The sequence below is a fragment of the Protopterus annectens genome, chromosome 2.part1 (assembly GCF_019279795.1).
Source record: "Protopterus annectens isolate FY-2018-M chromosome 2.part1, PAN1.0, whole genome shotgun sequence".
Classification (NCBI taxonomy): domain Eukaryota; kingdom Metazoa; phylum Chordata; order Ceratodontiformes; family Protopteridae; genus Protopterus; species Protopterus annectens.
In genome coordinates this window covers 1224116907-1224139870 of record NC_056729.1, presented here as the reverse complement: position 1 = coordinate 1224139870, position 22964 = coordinate 1224116907, and the positions used below count along the sequence as shown (strand labels likewise).

Here is a 22964-nt window from a genome sequence, read left to right as displayed (position 1 = left end):
TCAAAGGATGTAATGGAGTAGATGTACTGACCTGCTCCAAGATACCATTTACCTGTAAAGGCTAATCACATTTCCACATCAGAGGGACAGGGGTGCAGATTCTGCTGGCCAGTTATCAAGGTCCAGTATCAATTTAAATGAGCTGCAGCTTTTCAAAGCTCTCAACTTTCCATTTCCAAAATGAGGAACACGGTCTATCATAATGTGGAACGCCTACTAACAGCTTACTGACAAATTGAATTAGGTAGCCCACAGCATGTGTAAAATATGTTATTTACACTTTGAGACATGTACAGTAAAACAAACTACGAACTAGATGAAACAAAAAGCCGATCAATTCGGTCCACTCCACACTCCACACTTTATTAAAAAGAACTTTGTGGAGTTAACCGAAGTGATCGACTTTTTGTTTTATCTTTTAGAGATATGTGATAGAACCTTTGTATGTAGAACTCCGGAGCCATCTTACAATATGTAACCAGGCACAACGGAACAAACATCAGCCCAGAGTTTATTTTCCCAGGTGAATAAAAATTATGGGACTGTCACCAAAGGGCATACATAATTAGGAGGCAAGCAGGTAGGATGAGAACATGGTGATTTCACAGTGTGGGAGGGATTATTGAAGTACACTGCTCACAGGATACTCTCAAGAAAACAAAATACTACTAAAATACATCTAGAAGAAGGAAAAAAATGAAGGAAGTAAAAACTAGGTGTCGTGCTAATAATGTATACTATCTAGTGGGATTAAAAAAAAAATTAGACTCTGAACTTTGACGTTCTCCATTCGTATGCATCCAAAACTGTGTACTACATAGTCGAGCTAGCCTTGCCACATTTACTTTTCAGCGATACACTTAGCTGCAGAGTGAACATAACAAATTTTCCAAGAGTACATCAAAACCTTTTGTTTCCATTTCAGGAGACTAACAATATGGTAGATTCTGAAAGCAGTACAGATACCATTATGGTTAAGCTAGCGCTACGTTAGGTTCTACAGGATAAGTTTTGGCTTTGGAATACATATTATGAAGACTGAAGTTTTACATAAACCTTATGTTGATGGAATAACAGGGTTTGCAGTATGATTAACTGGTGGCTTGAAAAGGAATAATCTGATTGGCTGCCACCACTTTCTTCGTGCAGTGCGTGGAGAATTGTCTTGCTGCAGTTACCTGACTTTATAGTCAATTTTCTCCGAAAAGTCGAATATAAACATCAAATAACATCAGACTAAAAAGTAAGTTGAGAAAGTACCTGAAAAAGTTCAGGTACTTTTTCAACTTCTTTTTTAACAGAGGAGCTACAATACGGCTGTAAAGTTAGGTGCGCTTGTGGAAGGGACTCTGATATAACTGCTTACAATTACTGCCTTCTCACAGCTCACTTGGATGTAAGCACAGAGGCGCTGTGAGATGGTACTCTGGGTTAATGAGTTAAGGCAGAAGAGGTTTTAAAGAAAATGGAAGACAAAGCTAAGTCTATGCAAACTGTTAAAGACTTCTTACAAGTGCAGCCACCAAGATTCAGTAGACACTGGCCTACAAAAAAATTATCCTTTCCTGTGTAAGACAGAGCTCAAAGGGGCAAATCCAGGTGCCCTAAGGGTTCCAGATACCAGGCGCAAGATTCATACAGGTCAAAGCAGTGGGGTGCTTCCACCTTCAAATCTGGAGGAGATGAAACGCAAACCTGCAGAAAGCAATCCCAATGACTTCCCTCTGCCTACACCAAGCACTTATCTTTTGGCAGCACCCATAGGGGAAAAATTAGCACTTTTTGCTCAAAATTGGCAGTTAATAACCCAGGACAAGTGGGTACTACAAATTGTATCACAGGGATACAGATTCAATTTCCACAGTCTACCAATGGCAGATGGTTGGCCAGATCTGCCAAAAAATCAATGGGCAGAGGCACAGAAACAGGTTACGTCCCTCATTGATATGGGGGCCATTCATACAGTACCAGAACAGGAAAAAGGACAAGGTTTTTACTCAACTGTTCTTGGTACCCAGAAAGGACAAGGCCTGGCTGCCAATACTGGATTTGTCGATTTTGAACACATACCTGGACATTCCAAAACGCAAAATGCTGACTTTGCAGCAGCTTCTGCCCATGCTGGGCAAGAATGCTTGGTTGGTGACTTTAGACCTAAAAGAGGCGCATACCTGCATGTCCTAATAAGACAATCGTGCAGAAGATACCTTGGATTCAAGTCCGGCTTAATTCATTACCAATTCTCTACACTACCCTTTGGCTTATCTACTGTGCCCAGGGTCTTTAAAAGTGCCTGGCACCAGTAATTGCATTTTGCAGACAAAGAAGTATACAAATATATCCTTACTTGGACGACTGTCGCATTCAAGCAGAGAACAAGGACACTCTTCTTCGACACCTAGCGTTTGTGAAAAGGCTTCTAACATGCCTAGGGTACACAATAAATGAAAACAAATCACAACTGGTACCCTCTCAAATGATAACATTCGTGGGTGCGAGCTTGAATACAACTGCCCAGATGGCTTACCTCACGCCAGACAAGCAAAGGCAACTGACTACTTACTTCAAACTGATGACAACAAAAACCCAGTCTTCTGCAAGGCAAATTCTGCAGGATGTCCTTAAAGGATGCATCTTGTCCTGTCGTCAGGCAGCCCTTCGGTCGGCCGGATTCCAAAGTCTGGGTCTGGCCTCGGCTGGTGTCGCACTTCACCCGACGTCATAGCGGCAGTTCTTCGGGTATAAAGGCATCAGCCGACGCCATTTTCCCCAGTCTTTCTTGCCGCGTGGCGCCCGAAGCAGAAGCTGTTCGCAAGTGCCGGTCGGTCAGAACCAGAGATTACTACTACAAGTACCGAAGACTTCTAAAAAGCTAAGTACCCCATTGGGGACTCTTTCTTGCCTCAGCCTATGTCAGAAAAAGTGAATAACTGTTTAACTTGTGGGAAACAAATACCTCATAAAGATTTCCACTCATGCTGCTTACCTTGCTTAGGCCCAGACCACGACGTAGCAGCTTGTCTAGCCTGTGCTTCTTTCAACCGGCGGACACTTAGACGCCGGTCGGAATTTGCTGAGGAGTTTTTCGGCTCCGATTTTGCTTACATTATGCCGTCGGATACTCTGACTACGCAAATTTCTAAAAAGCGCAAGGAAAAGGACCGACACTCGCGGTCCGCGGTTTTGGCCGAAACCGCGGTTAAGCCAACCGCGAGTCTCTGTTTCGGCTGAAACCGACTCCACAGTTCTTCCTTCGGCTGAAAGCGTTCCTCCTACCGAGGCCTCATCCAGCATGGTGGAATCGGCTTCTGAAATTCCACCTGCTCTTGCAGGTTCACAGGAATTATCTGATACTATCCCCTTGGATATTTCTACCCCTGCACGTGGAGCTGCTAGGCCACCTGCATCTATGTCGATTAAGGCCTTTGCCAGGGCTAAAGCAGCAAAATCTACCAAAACTGTGCCTGCTAAGACCCCCTCACACAGGCCTAGCTCTAGTTCACAAATGCTTAGTCTTGCAGAGGATCTCATTTCTTTTTTCTTTGATCCGGGGATCCCAACCTCACCCAGACAGGGCCTCTCACCCACCTCCAGAGAAGAGGCCTAGAGCAGAGCCCCCTGAGCCAGTTTCTACAGATAACTCCTCTGATGAATCAGATAATTCTAACCCTCCAGAGGGCCCTTTTTCTCCTTATGAGGACTCTGATGCAGAAGAGTCCATTCCTTCTGCCTCTCCGCCTGAGGAATTTTCCTTTGGGGAAACCTTGCATGCTATGAGGGAACAATTTCAATGGCAGGGCCAGGATTTTTCAGAAACTAGGAAAAGGCTTAGAACCTTTCTGCATTTGCCACAGCATAGGCCTTTAGCCATTCCTCCAGTACTTACTGTTGTGGATGATGCATTTAATGATGCTTGTACTGCTCCTGATTCTCTTCCTCCGGCCCCTGCTAAGCCCGATAGATACTACAGGGTTCCGGACTCACATTATCATTTGTATAAGGCCCCTCTTGCAGATCCCGAAACTATCTCCCAGGGACCCAAGGCTGTAGCAGCTACCTCTGCCAAAAACCCCCACCCCTCTGAAAGGGAATCTAGGGCCTTAGAGAGATGGGGTAAAAAAGTTTACACTTCTGCTACTCTTTCAGCTAGAGCCTTGAACTGTTAATTCCACATGATTCAGTATCAGGAATTTATGTTAGATCAGTTAACTAAAAATCTGTCCTCTGATGAACCATTAGACAAAAAATCTGTTCAGGAAATGGTACATAACATTCAGCAGGTCAGTAATCATTCTTTAAAATGTGGCTATGATGCACTGGAGGCTTCCTTTAGATCAGCCATGACTGGCACAGTGATCAGAAGACATGCATGGTTAAAAGAGCAGTCCTTACCAGACCATGTTAAATCAAAGCTCCTAGATGCTCCCATGGATAAGCTCAATTTGTTTGGCTCCCCTGCACAGCAAGTGCTGAAGAAGGTGGAAGAGAAAGCAAAATCTGTCCAGACAGTCAAGGATTTCTTGCAGGTCCAGCCTCCAAGGTTTAGCAGGAACTGGCCTTCCAAAAATTGGTCCTTTCCAGACACCTCCAGAGCTCCGAGAGGCAGAAATAGGCGCTCAAGAGGCAGGGGTCAATCCAGAGGTGCCTACAGGGGACGTCAATGGCAGGCTAACAACCAGCGAGGTACAGCCACAGATCCAGCCGCCACCACTTCCACAGGACAATCACAGTGACTTGGCTCTGGCACCGCCTACCAGGGAACAACTAGAAGCACCCTTAGGCGAGAAGCTAGCCTTATTTTCAGTAAACTGGCATTACATCACAGGAGACAAATGGATTTTACAGACAATAGACCAAGGTTACAGGTTTCACTTCCATACTCTACCAAGGAAGAGAGGAATGCCAAACCTACCTCCAAATCAGAAGACAGAAGCTCTGCAACAAATAACTCACTTACTAAGGAAGAGAGCTGTAGAAAGGGTACCATCTATGGAACAAGGGCAAGGATTTTACTCCAGACTTCCTGGTACCAAGAAAAGAAAACCAATGGAGACCTATTCTCGACCTGTCCGCTTTAAACACATACCTCATTGTTCCAAAATTCAAAATGCTGACCCTACAGCAGCTTCTTCCCATGCTGGGCAAGGAGTCTTGGCTGGTAACTCTAGATCTCAAGGAGGCATACCTGCACGTCCCCATACGACCAAATTGCGGAAGATACCTCAGATTTCTTGCAGGATCAGAGCATTATCAATTCTCAGCATTGCCCTTTGGCTTATCTACTGCGCCCAGAGTATTCACGAAATGCCTGGCATCAGTAATTGCTCATTGCAGGCTTCAGGGAATTCAAATTTACCCGTACCTGGACGACTGCCTGTTACAAGTGGACAACAAAAACAAATTAACAAAAGATTTGGAAAGGGTCATTCATCTACTACAAGCCCTGGGATACACAGTCAATATAAAAAAGTCAAGGCTGATACCATCCCAAAGGATAACCTTCTTGGGTGCATATTTGGACACAACAAAACAAATGGCATTCCTGACAGTAGAAAAACAGGAGCAACTCCCTTTCTACTTCATGGCATTAACAAAGCAGAACCAGCTAACAGCAAGAAAAGTCCTGCAAGCTCTCGGTTACATGGCATCCTGCATAATATTAATTCCACATGCCAGACTACATATGAGAAAGTTACAGTGGTACCTAAGGAATTTATGGTCTCAGCACAAGCACAGCCTAGAAACCCAAATTCCAATAATTCCATGCCTGAAACAAGAATTCCAATGGTGGGCCCAGGCCTGTCAATCAAACAAGGGTCTTCCCTTCCACAGCACTCAACCAAGCCAGACCATCACAACAGACGCCACAGACCTCGGTTGGGGGGCACACCTGCTGGACAAGTGCATACAAGGCTTATGGACTCAAGACCAGCTGCACCTACACATAAATCAAAAGGAAATGCTGGCAGTAAAACTGGCAATTCAGACATTCAGACCATTTCTTCAACAAGGTCAACTGCTGATAAGGACGGACAACACCACAGTTATGTGGTACATCAACAAACAGGGAGGCACACATTCATACCCTCTATGCCGGATGGCAATGGACCTCTGGAATGTGGCACTGAGCTTCAACATTCAGCTACAAGCAATTTTTGTGCCAGAAAAAGAAAATATACTAGCAGATATACTAAGCAGAACTACCACGGATGCCCACGAATGGATGCTGCATCCGCACATCTTCAAAACCATTACAGGGAAATGGGGACTGCCAGAAATAGACTTATTTGCATCCCCACACAATCACCAACTGAAAAAATTCTGCACAAGGACGTACCACCCAGTTGCTTGGAAAGTGGACTCCCTATCTTTCAGTTGGACAAACCTGACAGCATATGCATTCCCACCTCTTCCTTTGATGCACAAGGTGCTACTGAAGATCAAAGAAGACCGTCCAAGGATCATCCTGATAGCTCCAGACTGGCCAAGGCAACATTGGTACCCATTACTGAGTATGTCTCGGGAACAAATATGGTCTCTGCCCCTAGTTCCCTTGCTGTTAACACAGAACAACTTCAAAACCCTGCATCCAAACCTGAAAACACTGCAGCTGACTGCCTGGAACATTGCATAAGACCAAATAACCCAGATTTATCTCAAAGGGTTAAAGATATTATCTTGGCGGCTCGCAGACCCTCAACAAGAAAAAATTATTCAGCAAAATGGAAAAGATATCTCATTTGGAGTACTGCAAAGGGAGAGAATGTGTCACTGGTAAACATAGCTAACATCCTGGAATACTTGGCAGAGCTCTTCCACAACGGCCTGTCCTATTCTTGCATTAAGATTCATGCATCAGCTATTTCAGCAGAATACAACTTGGATCCTCCAGTATTCTCACATCCTCTGCTCAGGCAGTTTCTGAGAGGGATTAAAAATGTAAAGCCACCCAGGAAGCCGCCATTGCCAGCATGGGACTTGAACTTTGTGCTAGAAAAGTTGACACTCCCTCCTTTCGAGCCAGCAGCAACAGCAGAATTACAGTACTTATCATGGAAAACTGCTTTCCTGCTTGCAATCACTTCAGCAAGAAGGGTATCTGAGCTACAGGCATTAATGGCAGTACAGCCCTTCCTGATCTTCCATCAAGATAGTGTCCATGAGAACTAATCCTACTTTTATGCCAAAGGTGGTCTCCAGGGTATCTTTAAATCAAGCTATCCACCTACCTACATTCTTCCCCAACCCACAAAACAGGGGAGAAAGACTGCTGCATACCTTGGATGTACATAGACAATTACGTTACTACCTGGACAGGACCAAGAGCAATAGAAAAGCTGACCAGCTACTGGTAGCATATGCAACAGGAATGGAAGGAAAAGCAATTTCAAAACAGACAATCTCTAAGTTGATAGGAAATTGCATTAGATTTTGTTACTCCTACCATGGAAAGAAAACACCAGAAAACATCAGGCCTCACTCTACAAGGGCTACTGCCACTACCACAGCTTTTTTACGAGGAGTGGCTACCAAAGACATTTTAGAGGCTGCTACTTGGAGCTCCGTGCATACATTTGCCAAGCATTATAATTTACCTTTATACTCCAGATCCCGAGCAGGTTTTGCCACTGCTGTTTTGCAAGGGATCTTAACTACACCATAATCTATTTCTCCTCCTCCCCCAGTTTGGCTATGGTATTCTACCCATTTGTAAGGACTGCAGATGCATCCTTGAAGGACATAGTACAGTTTTGTACCTACCATAAATGTAGATGTCCGATAGGCATGCATCTGCAGTCAGGATTACCCACCCTCCTTCCCCTCTGTGGTACTCCTAGGGTATTTGCCCATCTTGTAGCTAGCTGGGGGAATCTATTATGGTGTATTTGTTTGTATATATGTACATACATGCTTATTTTTTGTTTGCTCTCTACTATTTGGAACCATTTGCATTTATCCAAATTTAGCCTTTCTAGAGGGCACCTGGCATCTGGGGCAAGAAACACTGAGGAAAATGGTGTCGGCTGATGCCTTTATACCCGAAGAACTGCCGCTATGACGTCGGGTGAAGTGCGACACCAGCCGAGGCCAGACCCAGACTTTGGAATCCGGCCGACTGAAGGGCTGCCTGACGACAGGACAACCCCATTTGTAAGGACTGCAGATGCATGCCTATCGGACATCTACATTTATGGTAGGTACAAAACTGTACTTTCTGGGCTTCATGGCATCCTGCATCCTACGGATTCCATATGCAAGACTGCATATGAGGAAACTTCAATGGTACCTAAAAAGTTTATGGAGTCAACATTCTCACAGTCTGGAAACAATGATTCCTCTCATTCCCTGCTTGCAACAGGACTTTCTATGGTAGGCAAAGGTATGTCACCAAAACATGGGACGGCCATTCGCTCTACCCCCTGCCAGCCAAACCATAACAGACGCATCAGATTATGCCTGGGGGGCCCACATGGCAGGAAGATGCATTCAGGGCATATGGCCACCAAAACAAATGCATCTACATATCAACAAGAAAGAGATGCTTGCTGTTCAAAATGCCTTAACAGCCTTCAAGGACTTGCTTCATCCAGGACAACTACTGATAGACGGACAACACCACAGTCATGTGGTATGTAAAGTGCACACTCATACCCCTCTTGCAGGTGAGCCATGGCACTGTGGGACACAGCTTTGACCTACCAAATAAATCTTCAAGCTCAATTCCTGCCAGGAAAACAAAACCCTCTGGCAGACTATTTAAGCAGAAACATTATGGATCCTCACGAGTGGAAACTAAATCCACAAGTCTTCAGCATGATAACAGAGAAATGGGGGAGCCCAGACATAGATCTATTTGCCTCTTTTCAAAATTATCAGTTGAAAAGATTCTGCACGAGGACGTATCACAGACAAGCATGGAAAGTGGATGCCCTATCCTTCAGTTGGAAAAGCCTTTCAGTTTACGCCTTTCCTCCTCTGCCTCTTCTCCCCACAGTCGTCCTGAAAGTCAGACAAGAGAAACCAAGGATGATACTAATTGCCCCGGACTGGCCCCGTCAATACTGCTACCCAGTCCTAAGGAACTTGTCTCAATACCCAGCTTGAACCTTACCTCAGAGACCACAGCTACTGACCTAGCAAAACAATCAGATCCTGCACAATCAACTACAGACTCTGAACCTGGCAGCATGGCTGATCATGTAGTCATACAAACAACACCTCTCAGTAAAGCTGTGATGGATGTCATTTTGGAAGCCAGAAGGCCTAGTACTCTAAAATCTTATGCTGACAAATGGAAGAGATTATGTGCTTGGAATCGAGCACAAGGAACTGATACAGCAGAACCAAATATTCTTCAGATATTGCAATACTTAATTGAGATGCTTGACAAAAGCCTTTCTTTTTCATCAATTAAAATTCATGCCTCTGCCATTTCTGCTCATTACAATACAGAGCCACCAATCTTTTCTCATCCTTTACTTAAGCAGTATCTTAGAGGAGCCAAAAGGTAAGGCCTCCTAGATCACCATTGCCTGCATGGGACCTCAGTTTTGTGTTGGAAAAGCTCACCCTGCCTCCATTTGAGCCAGCTGCTACTACTGTTATAAAGTTCTTATCATGGAAAACAGCTCTGCTACTAGCAATTACTTCAGCAAGAAGAATTTCAGAGCTACAGGCCTTCATGGGCTGTAGAGCCTTTTATCATATTTTACCCAGACAAGGGTATCTCTGAGGACAAATCCTACTTTTATGCCTAAGGTGGTTTCTAGTGTGGCTCTTAACCAAGCAATCAATCTGCCAACCTTTTATCCAAATCCGCAGAACAAGGGGGAGAGAATTCTGCATTCCTTGGACGTATACAGACAGCTAGGATTGTACTTAAGCAGGACTAAAGCTCTAAGAAAAACTGAGCAATTACTAATGACATATGCTGCAGGATCAGAAGGCAAGGCTGTCTCAAAGCATCCAATTTCCAAGTGGATAAGCCACTGCATCCGTTTCTGCTACTTACACCATGGTAAACCTGTACCCAAGGGCATTAGGTCTCATTCCACCACAACTGCAGCTACGTCAGCAGCCTTTCTAAGGGGAGTACCAACTAAAGACATTCTAGAAGCTGCTACTTGGAGTTCTGTTCACACCTTTACAAAGCATTATCATTTATCTCTCTACTCTAAATCCAGGGTAGGCTTTGCCACTGCAGTTCTATAGGGCCGTATAGCTGCTCCTAATGCTGTTTAGCTCCAGCCTCCCAACCATAGCTTTGGGATTCTACCCAAATGTAATGACTGCAACAGTGAAACACGAAGAACATAGTACAGTTGTGTACACTTACCATAAATGTAGATGTTCGAGTGTATTCACTGTTGCAGTCGAGGTTACCCTCCCGCCATCCCCCTGTCATTCTGGAGTTTCTTTCCTTCTCTATCTTCTACAACCTATGTGGTGTATTTGCTTGTAGATGAAGGTTAAGTTTATATTGGTGTGTGTGTGTGTGTGTGTGTGTGTGTGTGTGTGTGTGTGTGTGTGTGTGTGTGTGTGTGTGTGCGTATATATAATTTTTTTTTATTACCTTTTTGGGGGCACCTGACTTTGGAAACGAGAAAAACTAAAGAAAATGGCGTCTTCTGCATGTTTTATACCCCTGACGACCTGACATCATGGAAGAGGAGACAGTAACCGACGCAGGACCCAAGACTTAGGAATTCAGGCTGACTGAGGGCAATCTGCCAGCAGATTACCCAAATGTAATGACTGCAACAGTGAATACACTCGAACATCTACATTTATGGTAAGTGTACACAACTGTACTTTCTTCCATGACATCAGGTCGTCAGGGGTATAAAACATGCAGCCGGCACCATTATATCAGTCTTTTTTGCCACATGGTGCTCGAAGACGAAGCAGTTCGCAAGTGCCGGTCGGCCGACTTCGTTTTAGAGTTTCAGAACCAAAGTCTTCAACTACAAGCTAAGTACCCCGTTGGGGAAACTTTTTCTTGCTCCTTACTGATGTCAGTAAAAGTTAATAACTGTGTTACTTGTGGAAACCAATAAACCAAATTAGTGGTCCGAGTGCCCAAAATAAAACTGGCAACCTAAAATAAAGCACACAGAGCTCAGCAAACGGACAGCTTCTTTAATCAACACAAACACAAATAAATCCACAGCAAATGAAATCACAGCAGCAAAAGTAGCACAAATTGTGCTGCTGTGATTTTGTTTGCTGTGGATTTATTTGTGTTTGCGTCGATTAAAGAAGTTGTCTGTTTGAGCTCCGTGTGCCGTATTTTAGGTTATTACTTGTGGAAAGCAAATACCTCATAAGGATTTTCATTTGTACTGTATTCCTTGCCTAGGCCCTGATCACAACGTGCCTTGCTGTCAGTTTTGTGCTAAATTTAATCAACGCACTATTAAACGTCTGTATATTTTTGCTTTGAAATATTTTGGCTCGAGATTTAACTATCCAGAAATGTCGGTTAGCGATCTGACTACCGGAATACCTAAAAAAATGCAAAGAAAAAGAGAGACAGACCGTTGAGGTCCAAAACAGACTATGAAGCTTCTCCTTAGCCATTCGCCATTACTCAGTGAGTCACTTTAGCAGCCCCTGATACCTGCTACTTTTGATTCGCAGGCCTCTACTGAGACCCATTCGGAGTCTGGTATGCCGTGAGATACTTTAAGTATTTAACCCGCGGATGTCTCTACCTCAGGTGGGTCTGAAGCCGTTGAGCAGGCACCGGCTTCTGAGGGTGTTTTTAGGCCTAAAGATTTGTATATTAAACCAATGCCATCTTCAAAACTAAGGCCAAAAACTACTTCTATGTCTAAAAAACCGACGCTTGGGCCACGTGTGCAGGCTCTAATGCCTAAAAAAAAAATTATCAAAATAGCTGAGGATTTAATTACCTTGATCAGGGGTACCCACCACCTTCTTGCTAAGAGGCCTAGGCAAGGCACTGACTATGAATCTTCAGATCAGGAATTATCTATTCCCACTTATGAGGACTCCTGAAGCAGAAAATTCCATCTCTTCTGCTTCTCCTACTGAGGATTTTTCTTTTGGAGAAACTTTGCATACCTTAAGGGAACACTTTCACTGGGAGAGTCAGGATTTCTCCGAATCTAAAAAGAGACTTAGGGATTTCCTTCTTCCTCAGCATAGGCCTTTGGCTATACCTCATGATGTCCTTCAAGGATGCATCTGCAGTCATAACATATGGGTTGTCCTGCCTCAGGCAGCCCTTCGGTCGGCCGGATTCCAAAGTCTGGGTCTGGCCTCAGCTGATGTCGCACTTTCCCCGACATCAGAGCGTCTGGGGTATAAAAGCATCAGCCAACGCCATTTTCCTCGGTCTTTCTTGCCGCGCGGTGCCTGAAGCAGAAGCTGTTCGCAAGTGCCGGTCGGTCAGATCCAGTGAATTCAGCTACCGAAGACTTCGAAAAAAGCTAAGTACCCCGTTGGGGACTCTTTCTTGCCTCAGCCGATGTCAGACAAAGTAAATAATTGTTTAACTTGTGGGAAACAAATACCTCATAAGGATTTCCATTCCTACTGCCTTCCTTGCTTAGGCCCAGACCACGACGTATCGACCTGTTTAGCCTGTGCTTCCTTCAACCGACGAACTCTTAGACGTCGGTCGGAGTTTGCAGAGGAATTTTTTGGAGCCGCTTTTGTTTATAAAATGCCGTCGGAGACTCCGACTTCGCATATGGTCAAAAAACGCAAGGAAAAGGACCGACACTCGTGGTCTGCGGTTTCGGCTGAAACCACGGCTAGGCCTACCGCGAGTGTCTCGGTTTCGGCCGAAACAGAGTCCTCGGAGATTCCTTCTTCCGAAACCATTCATCCGACCACCGAGGCCTGGGAGGCCCCGGCTGAGTCGGCTACAGAACTTCCTACCGAAACCAGTGTTCAGGAAATGTTCGACACCATACCTTTGGACATTTCTACTCCTGCACGTGAGGCAGCTAGGCCCCCTGCTTCCATGTCCATTAAGGCTTTTTCAAGGGCTAAAGCTGCCAAACTTTCTAAAGCTTTGCCTACCAAAGCTACCTCCCAGAGGCCTTCCTCTAGTTCTCAGATCCTCAGCCTTGCTGAGGACCTTATTTCCTTAATTAGGGGTTCACAACCTCACCCAGACAGGGCCTCTCAACCTCCTCCAGACAAAAGGCCCAGGACTGACCCCTCTGACCCACACTCTTCAGATGATTCCACGGATGGGTCTGAGTTGTCAGACCACCAGGAAGGGGCTTACTCGCCTTATGAGGATTCAGATGCTGAGGAATCTATCCCTTCGGCCTCCCCTCCTGAAGAGTTTTCCTTTGATGAGACTCTACATTCCATGAGAGAGCATTTTCAATGGCAAGGTCAGGATTTCTCTGATTCTAGAAAAAGATTAAGGACCTTTTTGCATTTGCCTCAACATAGGCCCTTAGCTATACCTCCTGTTCTGAATGTAATTGATGATGTGTACAATGATGTCAGTACAGTCCCTGATACTCTTCCTCCGGCCCCTGCCAAACCTGACAGATACTACAGGGTCCCAGATTCTCATTTCCATCTGTATAAAGCACATTCTGCAGACCCAGAAACTATTTCTCAGGGCCCTAAAGGGGTTGCGGCTGCTACTGCCAAAAATCCTCTACTCTCTGAAAGAGAGTCTAGAGCTTTAGAGATGGGGAAAGAAGGTGTATACTTCTGCAACTCTTTCTGTCAGGGCATTAAACTGTCAATTTCATATGATACAGTACCAAGAGTATTTGATAGATGAACTGAATAAGAAACTTTCTTCTCCTGAACCCCTAGACCGTAAATCCCTTCAGGATTTGGTACACAATTCACAACAGGTTAGTAATCACTTCTTAAAATGTGGCTATGATGCACTGGAGGCTTCATTTAGATCAGCTATGACTGGAGCAGTTATTCGTAGGCATGCCTGGCTGAAGGAACAATCTTTGCCAGACCATGTCAAAGCTAAACTCCTGGATGCTCCAGTGGAGAAACAAAATTTATTTGGCTCCTCTGCTCAGGAGATCTTAAAAAAGATTGAAGAAAAGGCAAAATCTGTGCAAACAGTTAAAGATTTCCTGCAAGTACAACCACCGAGATTCAGCAGAAACTGGCCTACTAAGAATTGGTCCTTTCCAGACTCGGACAGAGCCCAGAGAGGCAGGAACAGGCGCCCTAGAGGCAGAGGTCAATCTAAGGGCTCCTACAGAGGCCGTCAGTGGCAGCCTGCCAACCAGAGAAGTAGTGCAACAACAACCACTACACCAGGACAGGCTCAATGACTTAACTCTGATTCCGCCTACCAGGGAACAACTGGAAGCACCCTTGGGTGGAAAGCTGGCTTTATTCTCAAAAAACTGGCATTATATTACAAAGGATACATGGACACTGCAGATAATAGACAAAGGATACAGGTTCCACTTCCACACTTTGCCAAAAAGAAGCGGAATGCCAAACCTTCCACCAAATCAGAGGGCAGAGGCTTTAACACATATCAACAATTTACTTCAGATGAAAGCCATAGAGAAGGTACCATGTTCAGAACAAGGCCAAGGATTTTACTCCAGACTATTCCTTGTACCAAGAAAAGAAAATCAATGGAGGCCTATTCTCGACCTGTCCGCACTGAACACTTATCTCATTGTGCCAAAATTCAAAATGCTGACCCTACAGCAACTTCTTCCCATGTTGGGCAAGGAGTCTTGGCTGGTGACTCTAGATCTCAAGGAGGAGGCATACCTGCACGTCCCTATTCGACCAAGTTGCAGAAGACACCTCAGATTTCTTGCAGGATCAGAGCATTATCAATTCTCAGCATTGCCCTTTGGCTTATCTACTGCGCCCAGAGTATTCACGAAATGCCTGGCATCAGTAATTGCACATTGCAGACTACAGGGAATTCAAATTTACCCATACCTGGACGACTGCCTAATACAAGTGGACAACAAGGGAAATTTGATAAACGACTTGGCCTATGCCATACACCTGCTACAGACCTTGGGATATACAGTCAACATCCAAAAGTCAAGACTAGTACCATCCCAAAGGATAACCTTTTTGGGTGCAGATCTGGACACAACCACCCAAATGGTCTTTCTCACAGAAGAAAAACAAAAACAACTTCCAGATTACTTCATGATGCTGGCAAGACAAACACAGCTTACTGCAAGGAAAATCCTGCAGGCCCTGGGTTACATGGCATCCTGCATAATTCTGATACCGCATGCCAGGCTGCATATGAGGAAATTACAATGGTACCTAAGGAGTGTATGGTCTCAACACAGTCACAGTTTAGAAACCATGATACCAATCATTCCATCCCTTCAAAAGGAATTCCTGTGGTGGGCTCAGGCCTGCCAGTCCAACAGAGGGTTGCCTTTCAACAAACCAAAGCCAAGGCAGACCATCACCACGGACGCCTAAGACCGAGGATGGGGTGCACACATGGAGGGCATATGTATCTAAGGCCTATGGCCTCAAGGACAGCTAAGCATGCACATAAACCAAAAGGAAATGCTGGCAGTGAAGCATGCAATCGAGGCATTCAAACCCTTCCTCCAACCAGGACACCTGTTAATAAGGACAGACAACACCACGGTCATGTGGTACATAAACAAGCAGGGAGGCACACACTCTTACCCACTATGCCGGATGGCTATGAATCTGTGGGAACTATGCCTGAATCTCAATATCCAACTACAGTCCCAATTGTGCCAGGAAAGAAAATACACTGGCGGACAGCTTAAGCAGAACTACCATGGATGCACACGAATGGATGCTGCACCCGGACGTCTTCCAACTCATAGCAAAGACATGGGGAATGCCGGAGATAGATCTGTTCGCCTCACCACTCAACCATCAACTGAAGACATTCTGCTCAAGGACATACCACCCACAAGCTTGGAGGGTGGACTCTCTCTCTTTCAGCTGGAAAGCCCTAACAGTCTATGCCTTCCCACCTCTCCCATTGATGTACAAGGTTCTACTGAAGATCAGGGAGGAACAGCCAAGAGTGGTACTAATAGCTCCAGACTGGCCAAGGCAACACTGGTATCCATTATTGAGAAGCATGTCTCAGGTAAAATCATGGCCTCTCCCCCTATGGCCTCTTCTTCTGACGCAGAACAATTTCAAGACCCTGCATCCCAACTTGAAAACATTGCAGCTAACTACCTGGAAAATTCCTTAAATCCATATCCACCTGTTTTATCTCAGAGGGTGAAGGACATTATCTTGGAGGCTCGCAGGCCTTCCACAAGGAAGACATACTCAGCTAAATGGAAGAGATTTCTCATTTGGAGCACATCAAAAGGCTCAGATGTCAGTGGCAAACATAACACATATCCTAGAATACTTAGCAGAATTGTTCCACAATGGCCTGCCCTATTCTTCCATTAAGATTCATGCTTCAGCAATTTCAGCAGAATACAATGTGGATCCACCTATCTTCTCGCACCCTCTCCTCAGACAATTTCTGAGAGGGATCAGAAATATTAAACCTCCAAGAAGACCCCCTTTACCTGCTTGGGATCTCAACTTTGTGCTGGAGAAACTGACACTTCCTCCTTTTGAACCAGCAGCATCAGCAGATCTACAGTTTCTGTCTTGGAAGACTGTATTCCTTCTGGCAATCACTTCAGCAAGAAGAGTATCTGAGTTACAAGCATTAATGGCAGTGCAGCCATTTCTTATTTTCCACCAGGACAGAGTTTCACTAAGAACCAATCCTACTTTTATGCCAAAGGTGGTCTCTAGGGTATCCTTGAACCAAGCTATTCACCTACCTACGTTTTCCCTAATCCACAGAATAGAGGGGAAAAACTTTTGCACACCCTGGATATACACAGACAACTACGCTACTACTTGGACAGAACAAAAACTAGCAGAAAAACTGACCAACTTTTTGTAGCATATGCTACTGGGGTGCAAGCAAAAGCAATTTCCAAACAGACAATTTCAAAATGGATAGGAAATTGCATTTGATTTTGCTACTCCTTTCATGGAAAGACAGTTCCTGAAAACATCAGGCCTCATTCCACAAGGGCCACGGCCACCACTACAGCCTTCCTACGAGGAGTGGCTACCAAGGACATTTTAGAAGCTGCTACTTGGAGCTCCGTGCATACATTTGCCAAGCATTACAATCTACCTTTATACTCCAGATCCAGAGCAGGTTTTGCTACTGCAGTCCTGCAAGGGATCTTAACTACACCATCCTTTTCTTAGTACCTCCTCCCCCAGATTGGCTATGGTATTCTACCCATATGTTATGACTGCAGATGCATCCTTGAAGGACATGGTACAGTTTTGTACCTACCATAAATGTAGATGTCCGATAGGTATGCATCTGCAGTCAGGATTACCCTCCCTCCTACCCCTCTGTGGTATTCCTAGGGTACTTACCCCTCTTTTAGCTAGCTGGGGGAATCTATTGTGGTGTATTTGTTTGTTTATACATGTATATAATTTTGCAAATGTTTGGAACTTTTCGGCATTTATCCAAATTTAGCCTTCCTAGAGGGCACCTGGCATCTGGGGCAAGAAAAACTGAGGAAAATGGCGTCTGCTGATGCTTTTATACTCCAGACGCTCTGACGTCGGGGAAAGTGTGACATCAGCTGAGGCCAGACCCAGACTTTGGAATCCGGCCGACCGAAGGGCTGCCTGAGGCAGGACAAACCCATATGTTATGACTGCAGATGCATACCTATCGGACATCTACATTTATGGTAGGTACAAAACTGTACTTTCTAGACATTGTTGATGATGATTTCTCATAGTCCAGTATGACTCCTGATTCCCTCCCTCCGGCTCCTAGTAAGCCAGACAGATATTACAGGGTTCCTGACTCCCACAAATTCCTCTTTAAAAACCCTACTGCTGACCCTAAAACCATTTCTCAGGGTCCCAGGGGCTTTAAGGCTTCTACTTCTAAAAATCCTACCCCTTCTGATAGAGATTCCAGGGTGCTGGATAGATTGGGTAAGAAGGTTTGCACATCTGCAACCTTGGCAATCAGGGCTTTAAACTGTCAGTTTCATATGCTTAAATATCAACAGCATGTCATGGGTTTACTTGAACAGACAATTATTTTGATTTCTGACTGTGTGGAAAATAAAAGAATTGCAGTATTTATTGCATTCAGCTGAACAAGTTGGAAAACATACTTTGCAATGTGATTTTGATTCCTTGGAGGCCTCTTGCAGGGCTGCTGTAACTGGATCTGTGATAAGAAGGCATGCTTGGCTCAATGAGCAAAATCTGCCTGACCATGTTAAAGCAAAATTGTTGGATGCTCCTTTACAACAGGACAGTCTATTTGGTAATAAGGCTGAAGAAGTTTTGAAAAAGATGAAAGATTAAGCTAAATCTTTGCAAACTGTAAAATATTTCTTACAAGTGCAGCCACCCAGGTTCAGTAGGCACTGCCCTACTAAGAACTGGTCTTTTCCAATACCCACTAGAGCCGCACAGGTCAAACCCAGACATTCCAAAGGCTCCAGGTTTCAGTCGCAAGGAACTTATAGAACAAAGCAATGGAGTGCCTCCACCTCAAAACCTGGAAGTAGCAAGGCACCATCCTACGGTAAATAGTCTCAATGACTTTCCACTGCAATCACCAAGCACTTATCTTTTGACCGCCATTTTGGGGGAGGGGGGGAACTGGCACTTCCTGTACGAAACCGGCAACTGATTACCCAGGACAATGTGTTTTAAATATAGTATCCCAAGGATACAGATTTAATTTCCACACGTTGCCAATCCCAAACGGATGGCCAGATCTGCCTCCAAATCAGTGGGCAGAGGCCCAGAAACAAGTTGTCACTCATGAATATGGGGGCTATTCAACCAGTACCAGAAAAGGAAAAGGGACAAAGTTTTTATTCAAGACTTTTCCTGGTACCCAGAAAAGACAAATCATGGCGCCCAATTTTGGACTTCTACATTCTAAATACATTTCTGGACATTCCAAAATTCAAGATGCTGACTGTCCAACAGTTACTACCTATGCTAGGTAAGGATGCCTGGCTGGTAACTCTAGACTTAAAAGAGGCTTACCTGCATATCCCAATCAGGGAATCTTGCAGAAGATACCTCGGCTTCAAAGCAGGCTATTTGCATTACCAGTGCTCTGCACTGCCCTTTGGCTTATCTACTGCGCCCAGGGTTTTCACAAAGTGCGTGGCACCAGTACTTGGATTTTGCAGGCAAAGAAAAATTCAAATTTATCCATACCTGGATGATTGTCTAATTCAGGCAGAAAACAAGGACACTCTTCTAAGACATCTGGCGTTTGTAAAAAGACTTCTAACTTGTCTAGGGTACACCATAAACGAAAAGAAATCACAACTGGTACCCTCTCAATTACATTCCTGGGTGCAAGCTTAAATACAACTACCCAGATGACTTACCTTACGCCAGAAAAACAAATTCAACTGATGACTTACTTCAAACAGGTGGCCACAAAAACCCAGCTGTCTGCAAGACAAATTCTGCAGGCCTTGGGGTTCATGGCCTCCTGCATTCTTCTAATTCCATATGCAAGATTGCATATGAGGAAACTTCAATGGTACCTTAAAAGCTTATGGAGTCAACATTGTTACAGCCTGGAAACAATGATTCCTATCATTCCTTGCTTGCAGCTAGAGTTGCTGTGGTGGGCAGAGGTCTGCCACCAAAACAAGGGACTGTAATTCAACCCCCTGCCGCCCAAACCCTGATTACAGACGCATCAGATTATGCCTGGGGTGTGCATCTGGCAAGGAGATGCATTCAGGGCCAATGGAGCCCGAATCAAATGCACCTACATATCAATCAGAAAGAGATGCTAGCTGTACAGAATGCTCGGACAGCCTTCAAGGACTACCTTCAACCAGGGCAACTACTGATCAAGACAGACAACATCACAGTTATGTGGTACATAAACAAGCAGGGGGGTATCCATTCCTACCCCCTTTGCAGACTAGCCATGGCATTATGGAACACGGCCTTGACTTATCAAGTACATCTACAAGCTCAATTCCTGCCAGGAAAGCAAAATACTCTGGCAGATGAACTAAGTAGAAATCTTATGGACCCACACGAATGGAAGCTGGATCTGCAAATCTTCAGCATGTTGACATGCAAATGGGGGAAGTCTGGACATAGTTTTGGGGAGAGGCAAAAAGATCTATCAGCTGGACAAATTCTGCACAATAATTCATCACAAAAAAGCTTGGAAAATGGATGCTCTATCCTTCAGCTGGAAAAACCTGTCCGTCTGTGCCTTTCCCTCTCTGCCTTTGCTCTCTAAGGGCTTACTGAAAGTCAGACAGGAAAAACTAAAAATGATTCTGATTGCTCCAGACTGGCCTTGCCAACATTGGTACCTGCTCCTGCGCAGTGTGTCGCACCTTCCTCCGTGGTACCTACCTCAGACACCTCACCTACTGTCTCAGCAGAACTATCAAATTCTGCACACTCATCTCCAAACTCTGAATCTTGCTGCATGGCTAATCAGCTAATTTCATCAGTCACATCTCTCAGCAAACCTGTAATGGATGTCATTTTGGAAACTAGAAGGCCTAGTACTAGAAAATCTTATACTGACAAATGAAAAAGATTCTGTGCCTGGAACCAAGCACAAGGAATAAGCACAGCAATGCCCAATATTCCTCAGATTCTGCAATACTTAACTGAGATGCTTCACAAGGGCCTATCTTTTTCTTCCATAAAAATCCATGCCTCTGCCATTTCAGCTCATTACAACACAGAGCCTCCCCTCTTTTCTCATCCTCTGCTAAAGCAGTACTTCAGAGAGGCCAAAATTTTAAGGCCTCCCGGGAGAGCACCAACTTTTTTATTTTGGAAAAACTCACTCTACCTCCTTTTGAGCCCACTGCTACTGCAGACATAAAATTTCTCTCTTGGAAAACTGCTTTTCTTTTAGCAGTCACTTCAACTAGAAGGATTTCAGAACTACAGGCTCTCATGGCAGTGGAGCCTTTTATTATTTTTTACCTGGGCAGGGTGGCTCTCGGGACCAATCCATCCTTTATGGCTAAAGTGGTATCTAGTGTGGCCCTTAATCAGACCATTCATCTGCCAACTTTCTTCCCAAACCCACAGAACAAGGGTGAGCGGATTCTGCATTCATTGGATGTACACAGACAACTAAGATTCTACTTAAGCAGGACAAAATCTCCAAGTAAATCTTTACAATTACTGGTGGCATTTGCTGCAGGGGCAGAGGAAAAGGCTATTTCAAAGCAGTCTCTTTCCAAATGGATAAGCCATTGTATTCGTTTCTAATATATGCACCATGGTAAACCTGTCCCCAAGGCGATCAGATCTCATTCCACCAGGGCTGCATCTGTTTCTGCAGCCTTTCTCAGAGGGGTTCCTACCAGAGACATTCTAGAAGCTGCTACCTGGAGCTTCGTTCATACGTTCACCAAACATTACCATTTACCTCTGTTCTCTAAATCCAGAGCATGCTTTGCCACTGCTGTCCTGCAGGGCCTTATAGCTGCTCCTAATGCTGTATAAATCCATCCTCCCCAACCATAGCTTTGGGATTCTACCCAAATGTAATGACTACAACAGTGAAACACGAAGGACATAGTACAGTTGTGTACACTTACCATAAATGTAGATGTTCGAGTGTATTCACTGCTGCAGTCGTGGTTACCCTCCTTCCAGCCCCGTTCTTTTTTTTTCTAAATATACCTCTCATTTCTGTTACTATCTTTAAAAGCCTTTTTGGTGTATTTGCATTTGTTTGGAGGTATATGTTTTCGTATTTTTTAATCTACATATTTATATTTATATATTTTGCTCCCCATTTGGGGGGCACCTGACATCTGGGGCAAGAAAAACTGATGTAATGGCATCAGCTGCATGTTTTATACCCCTGATGACCTGTCGTCATGGAAGAAGGGACAGCAACCGATGCAGGACCCAAGACTTTGTTAATCAGGCCGACTGAGGGCAACCTACCAGCAGATTACCCAGATGTAATGATTGCAACAGTGAATACACTTGAACATCTACATTTATGGTAAGTGTATACAACTGTACTTTCCACACCCTACCAACCCCAAATGGTTGGCCAGACCTACCCCCAAATCAGTGGGCGAAGGCCTAACAGCAGGTTCTCTCTCCAAGTATCAGGGCAAAGGAGTCAAGGGTTTTATTCAAGACTTTTCCTGGTGCCCAGAAAAGACAGCTCCTGACATCCTATCCTGGACCTTTCTATTCTAAACTCCTTCTTGGTAATCCCAAAATTCAAGATGCTAACACTTCAACAGCTGCTTCCTGTGCTAGGCAAAGATGCCTTGTTGGCAACCTTAGACTTAAAGGAAACTTACCTGCACATCCCAATAAGGGAATCTTGCAGGAAATACCTATGCTTCAGGGCAGGTTCCCGCACTATCAGTTCTCTGCACTTCCCTTTGGCTTATCTACTGTGCCCAGGGTTATTCGCAAAGTGTGTGGCTCCAGCCATTGCATTTTGCAGGCAGAGAAATATTCAAATATACCCATACTTGGACGATTGTCTGATTCAGGCAGAAAGCCAGGACTTGTTATTAAAACATCTGGCATTCGTAAAGAAACTTCTAACCTCACTGGGGTACACCATAAATGAACAGAAATCTCATCTAGTACCCTGCCAACAAATTGTATTCCTGGGAGCAAGCTTGAACACAACTTCCCAGATGGCTTACCTCACTCCAGAGAGTTTGTTTGACAACCTACTTTAAACTTTTGGCCACAAAGCCCCAGCCATCTGCAAGGAAAATTCTGCAAGCCCCTGGGGGTCATGGCCTCTTGCATTCTACTAATTCTATATGCAAGACTTCATATGAGGAATCTACAGTGTTATCTAAAAAGCCTATGGATTCAACATTCTCAGGACCTGGAATCAGTGATTCCTATCATTCCTTGTATAAAGACAGAGTTCCTTT

General features: G+C 44.6%; 1 protein-coding gene across 1 annotated transcript in view; it reads left to right on the top strand.

Annotated features, from left to right (window-relative positions):
- Positions 1 to 22964, top strand: part of ATAD2B (ATPase family AAA domain containing 2B) — a 4508062-nt gene that overhangs the window by 760744 nt on the left and 3724354 nt on the right. The window lies entirely within an intron of this gene.